This window comes from Piliocolobus tephrosceles, chromosome 6 (assembly GCF_002776525.5).
Source record: "Piliocolobus tephrosceles isolate RC106 chromosome 6, ASM277652v3, whole genome shotgun sequence".
NCBI classification, from domain to species: Eukaryota; Metazoa; Chordata; class Mammalia; order Primates; family Cercopithecidae; genus Piliocolobus; species Piliocolobus tephrosceles.
This window is the reverse complement of record NC_045439.1, coordinates 121,964,248-121,982,383: the sequence shown is the minus strand read 5'-3', so window position 1 is coordinate 121,982,383 and position 18,136 is coordinate 121,964,248. Positions and strand designations below refer to the sequence as shown.

The 18,136-nt window shown below is 43.6% G+C and overlaps 1 pseudogene; it reads right to left on the bottom strand.

Moving 5' to 3' along the window:
- Positions 1 to 7,157: 7,157 nt before the first annotated feature.
- Positions 7,158 to 7,258, bottom strand: LOC111552949 (annotated as a pseudogene).
- Positions 7,259 to 18,136: the final 10,878 nt, after the last annotated feature.

Below are 18,136 nucleotides of genomic sequence, written 5' to 3'. Positions count from 1 at the left end.
TGGATTGGGTTGTTCTGAGGATGAAATGAAATGAGGATGAAAGAACATAGCAAGGCTCAGCATGATAATAGGTTAGACCACAGGGGGCTGGGCATGGTGGCTCATGCCTGTAATCCCAGCACTTTGGGAGGCCGAGGCAGTGGATCACGAGGTCGGGAGTTCAAGACCAGCCTGGTCAATATACTGAAGCCCCGTCTCTACTAAAAATACAAAACAAACAAACAAACAAAAACAAAAAAACCGAGCGTGGTGGGTGGCTGTAGTCCCAGCTACTTGGGAAGCTGAGGCAGGAGAATCGCTTGGACCCGGGAGGCGGAGGTTGCAGTGAACCGAGATTGCACTACTGCACTCCAGCCTGGGTGACACAATGAGATCTGTCTCAAAAAAAAAAAAAGAAGATAGCATAATTCCAGGCAAATATTACATGCTCAATAGGTGATAGGTATTATCACAATAAGCATTGCTATGTTTCCAGTCTGAGGAACATACCTAGTTCACAATTTATTTGTAGAGCAGAGAAAATGGATTTAACTACTGTTCAATGAAATAACTCCCTCTCCCTTTTCCTGAAAATTTCCAGCCCCACCCCTTCATCCTAGGACATTTTTAACAACTCACCCCTCAGGTCTCTCTCTTCTCTCCCAGACAACTGTTCTGAGGGAGTGACTGAGGAAGGCAGTGTGTCCCTCCCTGCCTGTGTTCTTGAGGAGAGAGGGCTTTAACCGAGGGTCTCTGGTTTCTCTGCTGAGAAGTATTGGATGTCTGTTGCCTGGTGCAAAGGTGCTCAACAAGGCTAAAAGGGTTATGCTGTTGACCCAAGGATGGGCTTTGGGCCTGAGGCAGCCACTTGGGGTGCATTGGGCTGTGTGTCCTCAGGCTGCCTCTGATTTGAGCTGCAGCTGTGGTGAGCCATCCCTTAACGTTGCCAGGATCCCATCCAAGAGGATTTGTCTCTGCCTTTCTCCCTCAGCTGAGACAAGTGTGGGAGAGGAGAGGCGCATCAGTGCTCTGAGGGCAACCCTCAACTACTTGAGGGAACAAGCCAGTGCCCAGCCTCCTGTTCTTTCTGAGGTTCTGCAGTTCCTCAGGATCTGCTCTGAGCTCCACCTCAGTAGTTAGCTCAAAATGCACCTTTGTATTGGCATTTTCTCCTTCCCTGACTCACATTTTTTGCTCCCTCCCTTCTGATCCCTGGGGTCACCCTTCCAGGAAGTTTCAAGTCCGGGTCTCAGGGGCACTGTTTTCAGCGAACACAACCCAAGACACACCCTTTGGCCTATTTCCTCTTCATTGTTTCTCCCCTGAATGTCTTTGTAACTAGGATCCTGATCTGAAAGGAAAGAGGAAAAGAAGGGAAAGGAGGGGAACAGAAAGGAATCTAATCTCCTCAGAGATAGGGCCTGATCTGTACACACTGGAGCCAAGGATGTGCTAGGGGCTCTCTCCCACCTGTCATCTCATTCTAAGTTTAGCAACAAACCTGTGAGGCAGAATATCATTAGCCCCATTCAACGGATGAGAAATGGAAAAGGCCATGAGAGTAACCAACCTGAGGTCACACAATGACTTTGTGGCAGAGCAGGGTTTTAAACCCTGATCTATGCTCTTTTTAGCTACCTTCCTTTTTGGGCAAAGTCCTTTGACAGAATCAGAAAGAAGAAGAACTTTGAATCAAGTAAGACTATTAGTTTTTTTAATTAAATATTTTAACTGTTTTATTGATGTGAATTGACATTCAATAAACTATACATATTAAAGGTGTACAATTTGGTAAAATTTGACACACTCATATAGCCACGAAATCATCACCACAATTAAAGTAGTGAACATATTCATCTCCTGTTTTAGGCCATTTTTGCGTTACTGTAAAGGAATATCTGAGACTTGGTAATTTATAAAGAAAAGAGGTTTAATTAGCGCATGGTTCTGCAGGCTGTACAAGCATGGCACCCCCATCTGCTCAGTCTCTGGTGAGGGCCTCAGGAAGCTTACAATCATGGCAGAAGGCAAAGGGAGAGAAGGCAAATTGCATGGTGAGAGTGGGAGCAAGAGAGGAGAGAAGTTCCAGACTCTTTTAAACAAGCAGATCTCACCTAAACTAACTAATCTAGAAAGAACTCACTCATCACCAAGAGGGTGGTGCTGAGTTACTCATGAGGGATCCACTCCCGTGATCCAATCACCTTCCACAAGGCCCTACCTCCAACATTGGGAATCACATTTCAACATGAGATTTGGAGGGGACAAACTTCCAAATCATGTCACTCCCAAAAGGTTCCTTGTGCTTTCAGTCCATCCCTTCTGCCCTTCTATGCTGCTTATTCCCTCTTTCTTGGCAACCACCAATCTGCCTGTTGTTACTTTAGATTGATTTGCATTTTCTATTTTATATAAATGGAATCACATAACGTGTGTTCTTTTTGTTTTGACTTCTTTCACTCTACATGATTATTTTGAGATTCATTCATGTTATTGTGTGTATCAATAGTTCATTCCTTTTTATTGCTGAGTAGTGTTCCATTGTACAGATATGTCACAATTTCTTCATCCATTTACTTGTTCATGATCAAAGTATTTTGGCAACAAATAAGGCCTCTATGAATATTCATGTAAAAGTCTATGACATACGCTTTCAATCTTGGTAAATATCTTGGAGTGGAATGGTTTAATCATTTGGTAAGCATTGTATTAGTCTGTTCTCATGCTGCTAATAGAGACATACCTAAGACTGAGCAATTTGTAAAGGAAAGAGGTTTAATTGACTCACAGTTCCACATGGCTGGGGAGGCCTCACAATCATGGTGGAAGAGCAAGAGATGTCTTACATGGCGGCAGTCAAGAGAGAGCTTGTGCAGGGAAACCTGCCTTTTTAAAACCATCAGATCTCACTACCATGAGAACAGCATGAGAAAGACCTGCCCCCATGATTCAATTACCTCCCACCGGGTTTCTCCCATGACATGTGAGAATTGTGGGAGCTATAATTCAAGATGAGATTTGGTTGGGGACACGCCCAATCCATATTAGCATATATTTAACTTTTACATAATTTACCAAATAGGCCACTGTGCAGTGGCTCACACCTTTAATCCCAGCATTTTGGGAGGCCAAGGTGGGTGGATCATTTGAGGTCAGGAGGTCAAGACTAGCTTGGCCAGCATGTTGAAACCTGGTATCTACTGAAAACACAAAAATTAGCCAGGTGTGGTGGTGTATGCCTTTAATTCGAGCTACTTGGGAGACTGAGGCAGGAGAATCGCTTGAACCCGGGAGGTGGAAGCTAAAGTGAGCTGAGATCACACCACTACACTCCAGTCTGGAAGACAGAGTGAGACTCACCCAAAAAAAAGAATTTGCGAAATAGTTTTTCAGAGTGGTTGTAGTATTTTATATTCTCACCAGAAATGTGTGAGAACTCTAGTTCTTTCATATCTTTGCCAACATTTGTTATGTTCAAGTCCTGTTACTATTAGCTATTTGGATAGGTAGCTCATTGTGGTTTTAATTTGCATTTCCCCACTGACCAATAATATGAGCATGTTTTCATGTGCCTACTTGCCATCCATATATCTTTTTTTTTTTTTTTTTAATTGAGACAGGATCTCACTCTGTTGCCCAGGCTAGAGTGCAGTGGCATGATCTCAGCTCACTGCGACCTCCACCATCCAGGTTCAAGTGATTCTCGTGCCTCAGCCTCCTTAGTAGCTGGGACTACAGGCATATGCCACCACGCCTGGCTGATTTTTTTGTATTTTTAGTAGAGGCAGAGTTTTGCCATGTTGCCCTGGCTGGTCTCAAACTCCTGACCTCAGGTGATCTGCCCACCTCGGTCTCCCAGGGCTGGGATTACAAGCGTGAGCCACTGTGCCCTACCACCATCCATATGTCTCCTTAGGTGAAGTGTCTGTTCAAATTTTTGGCTCATATTTTAATGGATTGTTTGTTTTATGATTACCGAGTTTTGGAAGTTCTTTATACATTCTGGATACAAGTTCTTTTTTAGATGTATCATTTAAAAATACTTTCTCGCTCCCTATGGCTTGTCTTTTCATTTTCTAAACAGTGTCTTTCAAAGAGCAAAAGTTTTACTTTTGACAAAATCCAACTTGTCAAGTTTTTCTTTTATAGACGATGCTTTTGGTGTAGTCTATAAAAAATTTTTGCTTCATCCAAGGTTACAGTGATTTTCTCTTATGCTTCTTTCTAAGTTTTAGAGTTTGGGTTTTATATTTCTACCTGTTATGATTAAAAAAATAGATCTATTCATTTTTAAATGTTCAGATATTCCTGCTTATGGTGTGTGGTGTGTGTGTGTGTGTGTGTGTGTGTGTACTTCTTGGATTTTCTTTAGTTTTTAAGAAAGTTCATTTTGAAAGTGTAAGATTGACTCACCTTTGATAAGGGAACTACCAACAGGGAATTTGTGTAACTTAGACCAAGTTTTGGATGGAAGAAGGTGCCCTCCACAAACAGCTTTGGTGTGGAGGTAGAGAGGTGCCCCAAATGAGCAGTAAGGGTACATAAATGACCACCGTTTTCATTTGAATACATGCCTTCTCAAGTTCTTCTCTGCCAGGAACTTTGGCTTAAAAGGTTTTGCTCTGTTTTAATATCTGTAGTTGTGGAATGGTCTTGAGCTATGTTGCAACATGATCAGATCTGTGACTTCGGAGGCCCAAACCAGTGGCTACATGGGGCATGAATTGAGATGGGGAGAACTGGAGGCAGGGAAAACTGCAGGCTATAGTTAAAGCAATTCAAGTGAGAGGTGATGAGGACCTGAACCGAGTTAATGCCTGCAGGGATGGAGAGGAAGAAACTCAGTCTAGAAATAACTCTGAGGTATTAGTAGAAGAACCTGGGGATGAGAAGGAAGGAATATTCAAAGTTTCTATTCTGGGAAGTTGAGAGAATAGTAATGCCATGACACTGAGGTATGGAACATAGAAGAGATAAATTATGTGGGAATGGGCTATATTTGGATGTGGACATATTTGTGTGAGAGCCACGTGCTGCAGCCTCAAGGGATCCCTAGCAGGCAGGAGAAGACAGGAGACCAGTGCAGGGAAGTGGTGAGAGTTATGCTGAAATGAACGACACCAACCGAGAGAGTCTATGGAGGAAGAAGGGAAGAAGGCAGAGGACAGAAAACACTACATCTCCAAAGTCAGACCAGCAGAAGAGAAACCAGTGAGAGAAACTGAGGTGAGAGAGGCTGGAGCAGAACCAGGATAGCCAAGGGAGGAGATACTCATCAGACTCAGCTGCTACTGAGAAGGCGTCTAAGTTTGGGTTTCCCAAAAAGAAGAGCCTGAGCTTGGATTTAACAGAGGTAGTGTTTTGGGGAGGGAATCCTAAGAAGCAGCAGCGAGGGAACAGAGTGTGAACTAGGGAAGGCAAGAAAGCCAATATGAGGATGTTTGATTGAGATTGTTATTGTAGGCAATGGAGGCTCCTTTCCAGTAGAGACTCCAAATTTAAAGAATGCCTCCCAGAATTGTCCATATGAAGGATGGGAGGCTGGAACATTCATCTGCCAGTGTCTGCACTCATTGGTTGAGGATTTCATCTGGAGGCACTAACTCTCTTGCACTTCTTGGCTGTGTTTGCATTGGAGCTGGAAAGGAGAGGCGTGGTGAGCAAGCTCCCATTGTGTGGGAGAAGGACCTTGTGATGGTTACATTTTATGGGTCTGCTTGGAGGGTGCTTTTGGATGAGATTCAACATCTTAAAAAGTGAACTTTAGGCCGGGCGCGGTGGCTCATGTCTGTAATCCCAGAACTTTGGGAGGCTGAGGCAGGCAGACCACAAGGTCAGGAGTTCAAGACCAGCCTGGCCAACATGGTGAAACCCCATCTCTACTAAAAATACAAAAATTAGCTGGGCATGGTGGCTGGCGCCTGCAATCCCAGCTACTCGGGAGGCTGAGGCAGGAGAATTGCTTCAATCCGGGAGGTGGAGGTTGCAGTGAACTGAGATGGTGCCACTGGGCGACAGAGCAAGACTCTGTCTCAGAAAAGAAAAAAAAAAAAGTGAACTTTAGGCCATGTGCTGTGGCTCATGACTGTAATTCCAGCACTTTGGGAGGCTGAGGCAGGAAGACTGCTTGAGCCCAGAAGTTCGAGACTAGCCTGGGTCACATAGGGAGACTCTGATTCTGCAAAAATAAATATAAACAAATAAAAAAGAAGAGGTTTAGTAGTGAAGGGAGGGAAAGAGATGGATGTTAGGTGAAGTATAAAGAGCGATCAAGGGAATTATCCATGCTGTCTACAATACCTGCCTGTTAGTCACTTAGTGGTGATATTGGTTATCAGATCAACTGTCCAGGTATGTCAGTGCTTGTGTTCAAGTAATCTTTATTTTACCTAATAATGGTCCCAAAGCAAAGAATAGTGATGCTAGCAATTTGGATATGCCAATAAGAAACCATAAAGTACTGCTTTAAGTGAAAACGTGTTAGCTGGGTGTGGTGGCATACACCTGTAGTCCCAGCTGCTTGGGAGACTGAGGTGGGAGGATCACTTGAGCCCAGGAGATCAAAGCTACAAGGAGCTGTGATCCCACCACTGCCCTCCAGTCTGGGTGGCAGAGTGACACCCTGTCTAATAAAAGAAAAGAAAATGTAACTTTGGTGTTCTTTGGCTGGGGTTTGGTGCTATCTGTGGTTTCGGGTCTCCACTGGGGGTGGAGCATATCCCTGCAGATAAGAGGGGATAGAGAGATCTCTTTTGCCAGCTGGCATAGTGTTAAGCACTGTCAGTAGTGGGTGTTGGAGGAACACGGGAGGAGGAAGAAGTCCATCTTCCTGGTTTTGGTTTGCTCCTTTGCCTTACTCCGGCAGCATGTGCAACTTCTTCAGTGTACACTCAGGCAGTGCAAAGTGGTCGGCAGTGCCTAGCAGCCAAAAGCTTCCCCTGGCACCTTTCTGGGTGGCTTCTCAGCCTGTTGCAACTGCTGAGGCACCTCCCCATGAATAACTCGCTTTGGCATCTGCTTGGCCAACTTCACAGCTATTTCAGTCCTAGGAGTAGTGGGGTTTTCTTTTATTTGCTGTTCCTGTGTCCTTTAGAATTCTCATTTCTTCTTACTAGCTAATCCCTTAGTATGCCAATACCCTGTTAGAGTTAATGCTTCTTTATTTTATTTTTGCAAATAAAAATACAGGACACTCCATGAATTTGCATGTCATCCTTGTGCAGGGGCCATGCTAATCTTCTCTGTATCATTTTAGTACATGTGTTGCCAAAGTGAGCACAATACTTATTTATATTAAATGATCCCTTTTCAAATGACTGTGGTTTCTGTTTCCTGATTAAACCCTGACCAATACAGCTTTAGTCCTAGAATATAGTTCTTCAGGGACCCTAATAACATTCTGTGTTGTTTAACAGGCCCTTCCTCCTTAACAGGCTCTAAATTCCAGTTTTTGTTTCCTCAGGACTGTAGACTACTGAAAGTTCTTCTCAGCCTCCTATCTCTTAGGCACTATCTCCTACTGAGTCTGGCTGCCTCTCACAAGTCAGTAAATATCCTCCACGGGACAGACCATGAAGAATGTTGGCCTCACCTCAACATGCTTCCCTTTCATCTGGGACCTTGGCCCTTCAGAGCCTCCTGCCTTGATGAATTTCCAGTGTCTTCAAACATATTTTAAAAAATTTGTACCCAGCTATGCAAAGGCATACAGAGTGCTATAATGGACTTCGGAGACTCAGATGTGGGAAGGGTGGGAGGGGGACGAGGAATAAACAGCTACATATTGGGTACATTGTACACTATTTAGGTGACAGGTGCACTAAAATCTCAGACTTCACAATTATACAATTCATTCATGTAACCAAAAACCACTTGTACCCCCAAAGCTGCTGAAATAAAAACTTTTTAAATAATTGTACCCAGCTTTTGTAGGTGCTCTCAGAGGGTTGATCTGATGCAAATTAGTTGATCATGGTGAAGTAGGATAGAGATAATTACAGATGGATAAAATGTTTGTGGAGCAGCAGCGAGGGTGCAGCTGAAGGTAGAAAGCAGCGATTTATTATGGAAACAATCATCATGATTGTGAAACTTTCTCCAGACCAGGAGGCAGAGAAATGCATGCTTGGCTTACCTCAGTTTGGGAAGTGATGGAAAGTTAAGGGCTGAGGAAATCTTGATTGCTTGTGAAAACACTTTTGAAATGGCTCACGTAGATCCCAGGTTGGACAGGCAGAGCACTAAAGCTGGAATAGGGGGTTGTTAGTCTAGGAGAACAACAAAGTAATGGAAATCAGAATTGGTGAGGAGAGAGCAGGGCACAGAAACTCAAGGTTTGGGACAAAAAGGGGAATTTCAAGGCCGGGCATGGTGGCTCACGCCTGTAATCTCAGGACTTTGGGAGGCCGATGCGGGTGGATCATGAGGTCAGAAGTTCACGACTAACCTGGCCAGGATGGTGAAACCCCATCTCTACTAAAAATACCAAAATTAGCCGGGCGTGGTGGCACATGCCTGTAATCCCAGCACTTGGGAGGCTGAGGTAGAGAATTGCTTGAACCCAGGAGGCAGAGGTTGCAGTGAGCCAAGACCACACCACTGCACCCCAGCCTCGGTGACAAAGCGAGACTCTATCTCAAAAAAAAAAAAAAAAAAAAAAAAAAGCGTGTAATTTCAGAGTTTGGTAGTAGGGAATGGAGCATTCCTAAACCCTGGTAAGTGGACAGTGTGTTGCGTATTTAAATTATTGATGTAAGGGTCATTCGATTAGGAACATAACCTGGAGTATTGGAATAGCCTTAGTCCCCAGGTGGCTGGTAGAGATGAGGAAGAGAGGCACCCTGAACCAGGTACCAAAGTCCACCAGAGAATTCCTTTATGTTGTCAGGTGGCCATGATTCAGATAGGGACAGGGTGGCATGAGTGAATGAAATGAATGGCACAGCCTTCAGAGGAGTTTCTAAGTGAAAATGATCAAGAGTGATTCTGAAAGCTGCTATGAGGCCATGGAGAGGAAAACTCCACTTTATTCTCTGATATGTGGAAGGACGGCCTGTCTGTGCAAAGGTTATGAGAGAATGTCCAGGTCTCAGGTAAGGTGAGAGGGAGAAAGTTTTGAGTGAAAGGTTTGAAGAAACAAGAAGTTACACCAATAGAATAGGGACCCACAATTAGAAGGGGCAAGGTAAGAGGTTGAGATTGTTCCTGGGGAGAAGTAGGGATGGAGCAGAGAAGACAACAGGCTGCACTGATGGCAAATCATGCGGGAAAAGGAAGCATGTTAATATGAGCTATAAAGGAGGAATAGACCCCCTCCCTCCCTCCCTCCCTCCGTAGCTTCCTTGCTTCCTCCTTCCCTCCTCCCTCATTCAGCAAATATTTACTAACCACATGCAAAGTGCAAGGCACTCTGTTATGCAATAGGGAAAGACACAGATGAATCAGAAATGGATTCTGCCCTTAGTTTACATTCTGAGGGGTGACATGATTTTGTTTTAAAGACATAACCTCTTTTGCTTGTTTAGTTTGTAAGCTTCCTTTCTATCTATTAATTCACATGATGTGAATCTCTGTGGGAATCTACCTTTCTTTAAGGAAGCCACACTAATTAACTCTTTATAATGGGGAGAAAATAGGAGAAAGAACAAAAGTTATGATTATTTCTATTTGAAACAAGAAGAGGAGGCCGGGTGTGGTGGCTCATGCCTATAATCCCAGCACTTTGGGAGGCTGAGGTGGGTGGATTACCTGAGGTCAGGAGTTCGAGACCAGCCTGGCCAACATGGGGAAGCCCTGTCTCTGCTAAAGCGTACAAAAAAATTAGCCCAGCATGGTGGCACACACCTGTAATCCCAGCTACTCAGGAGGCTGAGGTGGGAGGATCTCTCTCTCTCTTTTTTCTTTTCTTTTCTTTCTTTCTTTTTTTTTTTTTTTTTGAGATAGAGTCTCACTCTGTCACCCAGGCTGCAGTGCAATGGCGCGATCTCAGCTCACTGCAACCTCCGCCTCCTGGGTTGAAGCAATTCTCCTGCCTCAGCCTCCCAATTCTCTAATCCTCAGAGATTACAGGCATGCACCACCATATCCAGCTGATTTTTGTATTTTTAGTAGAGACAGGGTTTCACCATGTTGGCCAGGCTGGTCTCGAACTCCTGACCTTAGGTAATTCACCCACCTCAGCCTCCCAAAGTGCTGGGATTGCAGGCTTTCCAGATGGCCAGGTAGGAGGATTTCTTGAGCCCAGGAGGTGGAGGTTGCAGTGAGCCAAGATTATGCCACTGTACTCCAGCCAGGGCAACAGAGTGAGATTCTGTCTCAATAAATAAATAAATAAGCAGGAAGAAGAAATGTAAGGGAAGGAGGTAATGCTTTATTCATTGGACATTCAAGCAGAAAATAGAACGAAAGACACCACCCTCATGTCAGCCATTGGACAGGTTGGTAACTGGTAGTTTGCTTCTGTTTTGTTATCTTATACCTTGTCTTTGACCAGCCTCTTAGCTGGCTGTTGTGTTTTGTTGTTGCTGTACTTAGCGGGGTGGCCCACCTTCATTCTGGAGTGTTTTGAGCACTTGATAGTCCTTCCTATGTAGGCTTGTAGCAATCTTCTGCTAACCCTCAGCAGTGGGCATTGTGGGAAGCACTCAGGGGAGGGCCTGGAGTTTCAGGCTTACCCTTTTGGGCTCTACTGCTTAGTAGTAACCTTTTTTCCCATGATGGTTGGGGTCGATCACAGTAGACCTAAACAATACTATGACGTATTTTTGTTTTTGTTGTTTTGCCAGTTACTTAATTATTTAATCAAATTTATTTATTTATTTTTAATTTTATTTATTTATTTTGAGACGGGGTCTTGCTGTTGCCTAGGCTGGAGGGTGGTGGCATTACCATGGCTCACTGCAGCCTCAGCCTCCTGGCTTAGGCAATCCTTCTGCCTCAGCCTCCCAAGTAGCTGGGACTACAGGCATGTGCCACCATGTCTGGCTAATTTAAAAAGAAAATATTTTGTAGAGACAGGGTCTCACTATGTTGCCCAGGCTGGTCTTGAAATCCTGGGCTCAAATGATCCTCCCACTTCAGCCTCACAAAGTGCTAGGATTACAGGCATGCACCAGCATACCTGGCTTGCCGGTTCCTTTAATGGCACAAGGCCTAAAATGGGCAGTAGTAAGGGAATCACTCTCGAGTCCCCTGTGGAAGCAGTTATTCCTTGAATTGTAAAATCTCTAGAGAGTCATAGGGATTAGAAGCAAAACTGTGGAGATTGGGTCAGTGAGAGCATTTGTAGAGATGAGACCACCTCTTGTGTATTCCTTTCCTGTTGCTGCTGTAACAAATAACCACAAACTTAGTGGCTTAAAACAACACAAATATATTATCTTACAGTTCTGTAGGACAGAAGTTCAACACTGGCCTCACTGGGCCTCACAGGCATTGACAGGGCTGTGTTCCTTCTGGAGGCTTTAGGCGAGAACCTGTTTCCTTGTCTTTCCAGCTCTTAGAAGCTACCCAGATTCCTTGGCTCATGGCCTCTTCCTAGATTTTCAAAGCCAGCAACTCTGCATCTCTCTGTGACTTTTTTTCCCCACAGACACAGCTCCCCCTGACTCTCATCTGTTGCCTCCCATTCACTATTTTTTTTTTTTTTTTTTTTTTGGAGATAGAGTCTCCAGGCTGTAGCGCAGTGGCACGATCTCTGCTCACTGCAGCTTCTGCCTTCCAGGTTTAAGTGATTCTCTTGCCTCAGACTCCCAAGTAGCTGGGACTATAGGCACGCATCACTACACCTGATTAATTTTTGTATTTTGAGTAGAGATGGGGTTTCACTATGTTTGCCAGGCTGGTCTTGATCTCCTGACCTCAAATGACTCACCTGCCTCGGCCTCCCAAAGGGCTGGGATTATAGGTGTGAGCCACCGTCCCCAGTCTATCTTTTTTTTTTTTTTTTTTTTTTTTTAAAGAGATGAGGTCGTGCTATGTCGACTAGGCTGGTCTTGAACTCCTGGTCCCAAGCAATCCTCCTGCCCTGACCTCCTGAGTAGCTGGGATTACAGACATGAGCACTCAGTTTCCCCTTGTACTTTTTAGGACACTTGTGATTATATTAGGCCCATCCAGATAGCTCAAGATAATCCCCCATCTCAAGGCCCTTAACTTAATCACATCTACAAAGTTCCTTTTGCCATGTAAGACGACATATTTATAGGTTTTTGGGAAATAAAACATGAATATCTAATAATTGGGGGTTGGGGATGGGCCATTATTTTGTCTGCCAAATCTTATTTCTTAGAACCACGTATTCTGGTATTGGTTAAACAATCATATATATTAGTCACTAGATGAAAGTGCAATGCACATTTAACCTTGGTATAGTATCTCCCTGATGGTAAATTAAATGATTACTCAATTTTGCCACTCTATAGGTAGGACTGTATGCACCAAAATGTCAGAGGATGTATGGGGCATTTGGAATTGGATATGGGGAAAAGGTTGAGCTTTTGCCCAATGAGACTCCTTCCACATTCCATCAAGGAAAGCTAGATGAGATCCCGAAGGACCAGGTAGCAGTTCCTATGGAACACTTTAAAGATGATGAGGAATGTGGGATTCTAGGGTTGAATTTTTGTTTCCAACGGCATTGGATAGCTAAAGGTGAGAGAATAAAAATGTTAAACAAAGAATATCCACCTCAAAGCCCAGAAGAAAATAAAGCACCATTGCCTGGCATCCTTCTCTCTGCAGATATCAGCTAAACACTGAATTCAGAAATTGATCTTGTACTCAATTCCAGCACTTTGGGATGCTGAGGCAGGAGGAACACTTGATGTCAGGAGTTTGAGACAAGCCTGGCCAACATGGCGAAACCCCATCTCTATTACAAATACAAAATTCAGCCGGGCATGGTGGCAGGTGCCTATAGCCCCAGCTACTCAGGAGGCTGAGGCAGGAGGATTGCTTGAACCCAGGAGGCAGAGGCTGCAGTGAGCTGAGATCGTACCACTGCATCCAGCCTGGGTGACACAGCCAGACTCCGTCTCAAAAAAAGAAAAAAAAGAAAAAGAAATTATTGATCTTGCAAGTTGCTGAATTGCAGCGAAGTTTACAACCTCACCAGTTTTTTGCAGTGAAGGTAAGAATAATGATCCGGCACCAGGCACGGGGCTCACGCCTGTAATCCCAGCACTTTGGGAGGCTGAGGCGGGTGGATCACAAGGTCAGGAGTTCAAGACCAGCCTGGCCAAGAGGTGAAACCCCGTCTTTCCTACAAATACAAAAAATTAGCTGGGCATGGCGGCGGGCACCTGTAATCCCAGCTACTTGGGAAGCTGAGGCAGAGAATTGCTTGAACCCGGGAGGCAGAGGTTACAGTGAGCCGAGATCGTGCCACTGCACTCCAGCCTGGGCAACAGAGTGAGACAATAAACATAGTCCCCGTTGAAACAATTTTCACTGTTTTCTTCTTGCAGAGGAGAGAGCAAAATCTGCTTTGCTTTTATAGCTCAATTCCTTAGGCTCATCCACTGACTAGGATGAACTAGAAGGTAGGAAGCAAAAACATCAAAATAAACAGGAATGATGCCCAGAAGGAGCCGTGGGAATTTTCTAAGGCAAAGTCTGGAGACTTCTATATGACCATGAACATGAATGTACGAGGTCATGAATCTAATTGGATCATGGATTTTATCCAAAAAGACAGAACATAATTTTAGAGTGGACCAAATTAATTGCACTGTATTTTTGTATACAGTGCAATGTATATTTCAAGTGCTTGGCCCACAGCAAAGCTCAACATCTGCCCTTTTAAAATTCTCAATGGGGCTGGGTGTGGTGGCTCACACTTGTAATCCCAGCACTTTAGGAGGCCGAGGAGGGCAGATCACTTGAGGTCAGGAGTTCGAGACCAGCCTGGCCAAAATGGCAAAACCTCAACTCTACTAAAAATAAAAAAATTAGCTGGGCATGGTAGCACACACCTGTAATCCCAGCTACTTGGGAGACTGAGGCAGGAAAATCGTTTGAACCTGCGAGACAGAGATGCACTCCAGCCTGGGCCACAGAGTGAGACTCCATCTCCAAAATAAATAAATAAATAAATAATAAAAATAAAAAAACTCAATGGTCTTGCCTTTTGCCTGATGATCCAGGAGAAGCATAGTTATTGCTGACACTAAGACCTAAGAGAAAAAGTGTCCCTGATCACAGAGTGAGCACTCTGAGTAGTTGCCATAGATAACGATAAACAACATCTTTAAAATAGAATAACAGCAAATCTCACAGAGCTGTTTCTTTTTAACTTTGAAAAGAACTTGTTTTGTTCTGTGTAATGCATAATGAGGGTAATTACTTAGTAGGTCAAGAATATCCTGTAGTACATGTAACAAGCCTGCACATATATTTCCTAAATCTAAAATAAACATTAAAATTATTAAAAAAAAAAAAAAAGAAGAAAAAAGAATACCCTATAGTAGAAGAAAGAGACAAAAGAGAAAACATTGGTAACTGGAATCTATGGGTAATCCCCAAATCCATTTACCTAGTTTGCAGAGGCTGCTAGTTGAGTCCAACAACCTTTCTCCCCATGTTCCTTAGTAATAGAACCTGTCATTTTTTAGCCAGACATATGTCCACTTGGAATAAATACATTTTCTGGCCTCTATTGCAGCTATATGTGGCCACGTGACTAACTTCTGGCCAATTGATAGTAAATATAAATGGTGTGTGGGGGAAGAGAGTTTGCATTTTTCTGCTTTTTCTCTTCTTGTTCATTTAAACATGGATGTGATGGCTGTGCCATAAGTGGTCATCTCCCATGCAGTGGGATGCTAAGGATGGTGCAGCAGTAAGACAGGAGGAGCCTGGGGGCCTGTTGGTTGTGGAGCCACCATCCTAGGCCTTGAGTGCTGAGCTACAGAGCCTTTACATGAATGAGAAAAAAACTACCTCATTTAAGCCACTGAAATTTCAGGTTTTTATCTCATTACCTAGCCAAGTCTATTCTAATGGATGCATCTAGTTATGTAAACACCATCTCTTATCAACTTTTCAATCAGTTAATCATGATCTTTATCAATCTTTGTATCCCAGAGCCTAGCATGGTGTATGGCACATAATAGATGTTCAATAAATGTAAGAGACTGAATATACAAATGGAAAATGGCCATGTATAAAAACAGAATCCTGATCCACAATCTGCCGCAATTAGTCCAAGAAACTAACCCATTATCTATCTTGGCCAGCCCAGGAAGCCAGCTGACTAAAAGTCATGCCTGTAATCCCGGCCCTTTGGGAGGCCGAGGTGGCCAGATCACCTGAAGTCAGGAGTTCGAGACCAGCCTGGCCAACATGGTGAAACCCCGACTCTACTAAAAATACAAAAAATTAGCTGGGAGTGGTGGCATGCACCTGTAGTCCCAGCTACTCCGGAGGCTGAAACAGGAGAATTGCTTGAACCCAGGAGGCAGAGGTTGCAGTGAGCCAAGATTGTGCCACTGCACTTCAGCCTGGGTGACAAAGAGAGACTCTGTCTCAAAAAAAAAAAAAAAAAAAAAAAAAAAAAAAAAGTCAGACTTGTGAAAAATCAGATCACTATCTCTAGCAACCAGCCCAGGAATCCAAACAATAAACCTTGCAAAAATCTGCTCCAAACAGCCAGGACTTGATCAATAACTGACAGCTATGCATCCCTAACCCATCATGTATGATGCATCACTTCTAATATTTGTTTCTTTACTCCATTTTGCAGATAAAATGATGCCCCACTTCTAGTTAGGCCACCCATGGCTACCCCATGCCACAGCCTCCAGTCAGGGCATACCTGAAGCCTTCCCTTTGTCCACTATAAAACTTCCCCGCTCCTCTGCCTGCTTTTGAGTCTCTGCCAAAATGCAAGTGATCATGGCTGACTCACTTGTGATAGAGAGCTCTGAATAAATAGTATTTGCCTGTTTTCATTGGTTAGCTTTCATTTATTTCCACAAGTATTTGCTAATTAGATCAATCAAAAAGTAAAGATGTAGGTAGAGAAATAAGACAAGGTACCTCTCATTAGAAAATTTACACTCTAGTTGGGTACTCAGACATTAAATAAGTACACAGTTATTTATTTGTTTGTTTGTTTGTTTTGAGACAGAGGCTCACTCTGTTACCCAAGCTGGGGTGCAGTGGTGTGACCTCAGCTCACTGTAACCTCTGCCTCCTGGGCTCAAGTGATCACCTGCCTCAACTTCCCAAGTAGCTGGGAATATATGTGTGCACCACCACGCCTGGCTAATTTTTATATTTTTTGTAGAGATGGAGTTTCGCCACGTTGCCCAGGCTGGTCTCAAACTCCTGGGCTCAAGTGATCTGCCTGCCTCAGCCTCCCAAAGTTCTGGGATTACAGTGTGAGCCACCGTGCTCAGCCTATGCAGTTATCTTGTCATAATTGGGATGTGTGTTATGAAGATCTGAGATGGTAGTTGAGACACAGAGATGAGTAAAAGGTAGTCAGGCAAAGGGGGTTGTGTAGAAAGAGAGATCTGGGCAGGAAAAACAGCATCTGCTAAGTACTGGAAGCAGGAAGAACTTGGTACCTACCAGGAACTGAAAAAGCCCAGTACCATGCAAAGGCTGTGCATCAGGTCCTGCTAACTAGTTCCCTAGAATCACTCTGGTTCTCATTTGTCCTGAAGCCCGACTGATTCTCCTTTTCTTTGGTTCTGTGAGATCTGCCTTCATAATATTCCTCTTTTGCTTAAGTTACAAGAAGTCAGTTTGTGTTGCTTCCAAGCGAACATCTCCTATTGATAGAATTTCTCTGTTACATCTCTTGACTTATTTTTGTTAAACTCTTTTATTATCATAAAACTTTTCATGTGTTTATGTCTTATCTCCCAATTAGATAGTATGTATCTTAATGGAGCCACTAAATTTTGGGGGTGATTTGTTATACAGCACTTGTTCACACTTGAGTTCCAGGATCTATGTGATGAGATCTAGGTTTTTGAGCCTGAGTTTGTTACCACAGTGGGATGAGGCTTCAGGGTCTCATAGGGTGGGGATGAGTATGGGAGGAATGTCAACTGTTCTGACCAGAGGGCAGACTGTGATAGATTGTGTTTCCCAAAGATGGTCACAAGTGTATACCCCATTCTCCACGCTCTTCGTACAGTATATCTGATACTGCCTCCACCTAGAGGTGGGAGTGTATGTTCTCACCCCTCCATTCTGGCCAGGGGCTGTTGTCTGACCAATGGAGTCCAGCTATGTGACTTTCAAGGCTAGGTCATAAAAAGGAGGTAGATTCTGCTTGGAGCTCTCTCTCTCTTTGTTGATACTTGCCATGTTGTAAGGAAGCCCAAGCCTCATGGAGCAGTCACGTTTACATGGTACAGCCAGTTGCCCTAGCCAAAGTCTCAGTCAACAGCATCAACTGCTAGACATGGTAATACTAGCTCCCAGCCTTCAAGTTCTCCACCAGACATTGCTGAGCAGATAGAAGCCTTGCTCACTGCAACCATCTGTATTTTTTGCTCAGAGAAACCATGAGAGACATGATCATTGTGGTTTAAAGCTATAAAGTTTTGGAAGTGATATGTCATGAAGTAATAAATAATACATTATGTGATAACTTGGAATGTTTGTGTTTAAAATTTTTCAACTGAGACACTTGAAAGCTATTAGCTTCAATCCTGGAGAAACAAAGACACATTGCAATTTCTGGAATTTATTGTGAAATGGGGCTTTTATGAATCTCATCAATCCTATCCTTAGGTTTAATATTGTTTTCCCCTAAGGCCAGGCACGGTGGCTCACACATATAATCCCAGCACTTTAGGAGGCTGAAGCCAGAGGATTGCTTGAGGCCAGGAGTTCAAGACAGCCTGGGCAGGGAGACTGACTCAACAAAAATTAAGACACACCTGTAGTCCTAGTTTCTCAAAAGGCTGAGGCAGGAGGATCACTTGAGCCCAGGAGTTCAAGGTTACAGTGAGCTATAATTGTGTTGCTGCACTCCAACCTGGGCCACAGAACAAGATGTTGTCTCAAAATATATATATATATATTTTTCTAGAAATTTATATATCTGTTACTTCATGGGAAAAAATTTTCAAAATTAAAATTAGCTTTCAGCCATAAAAAGGAATAAAGTACTGATACATAAAACAATATGGATGAA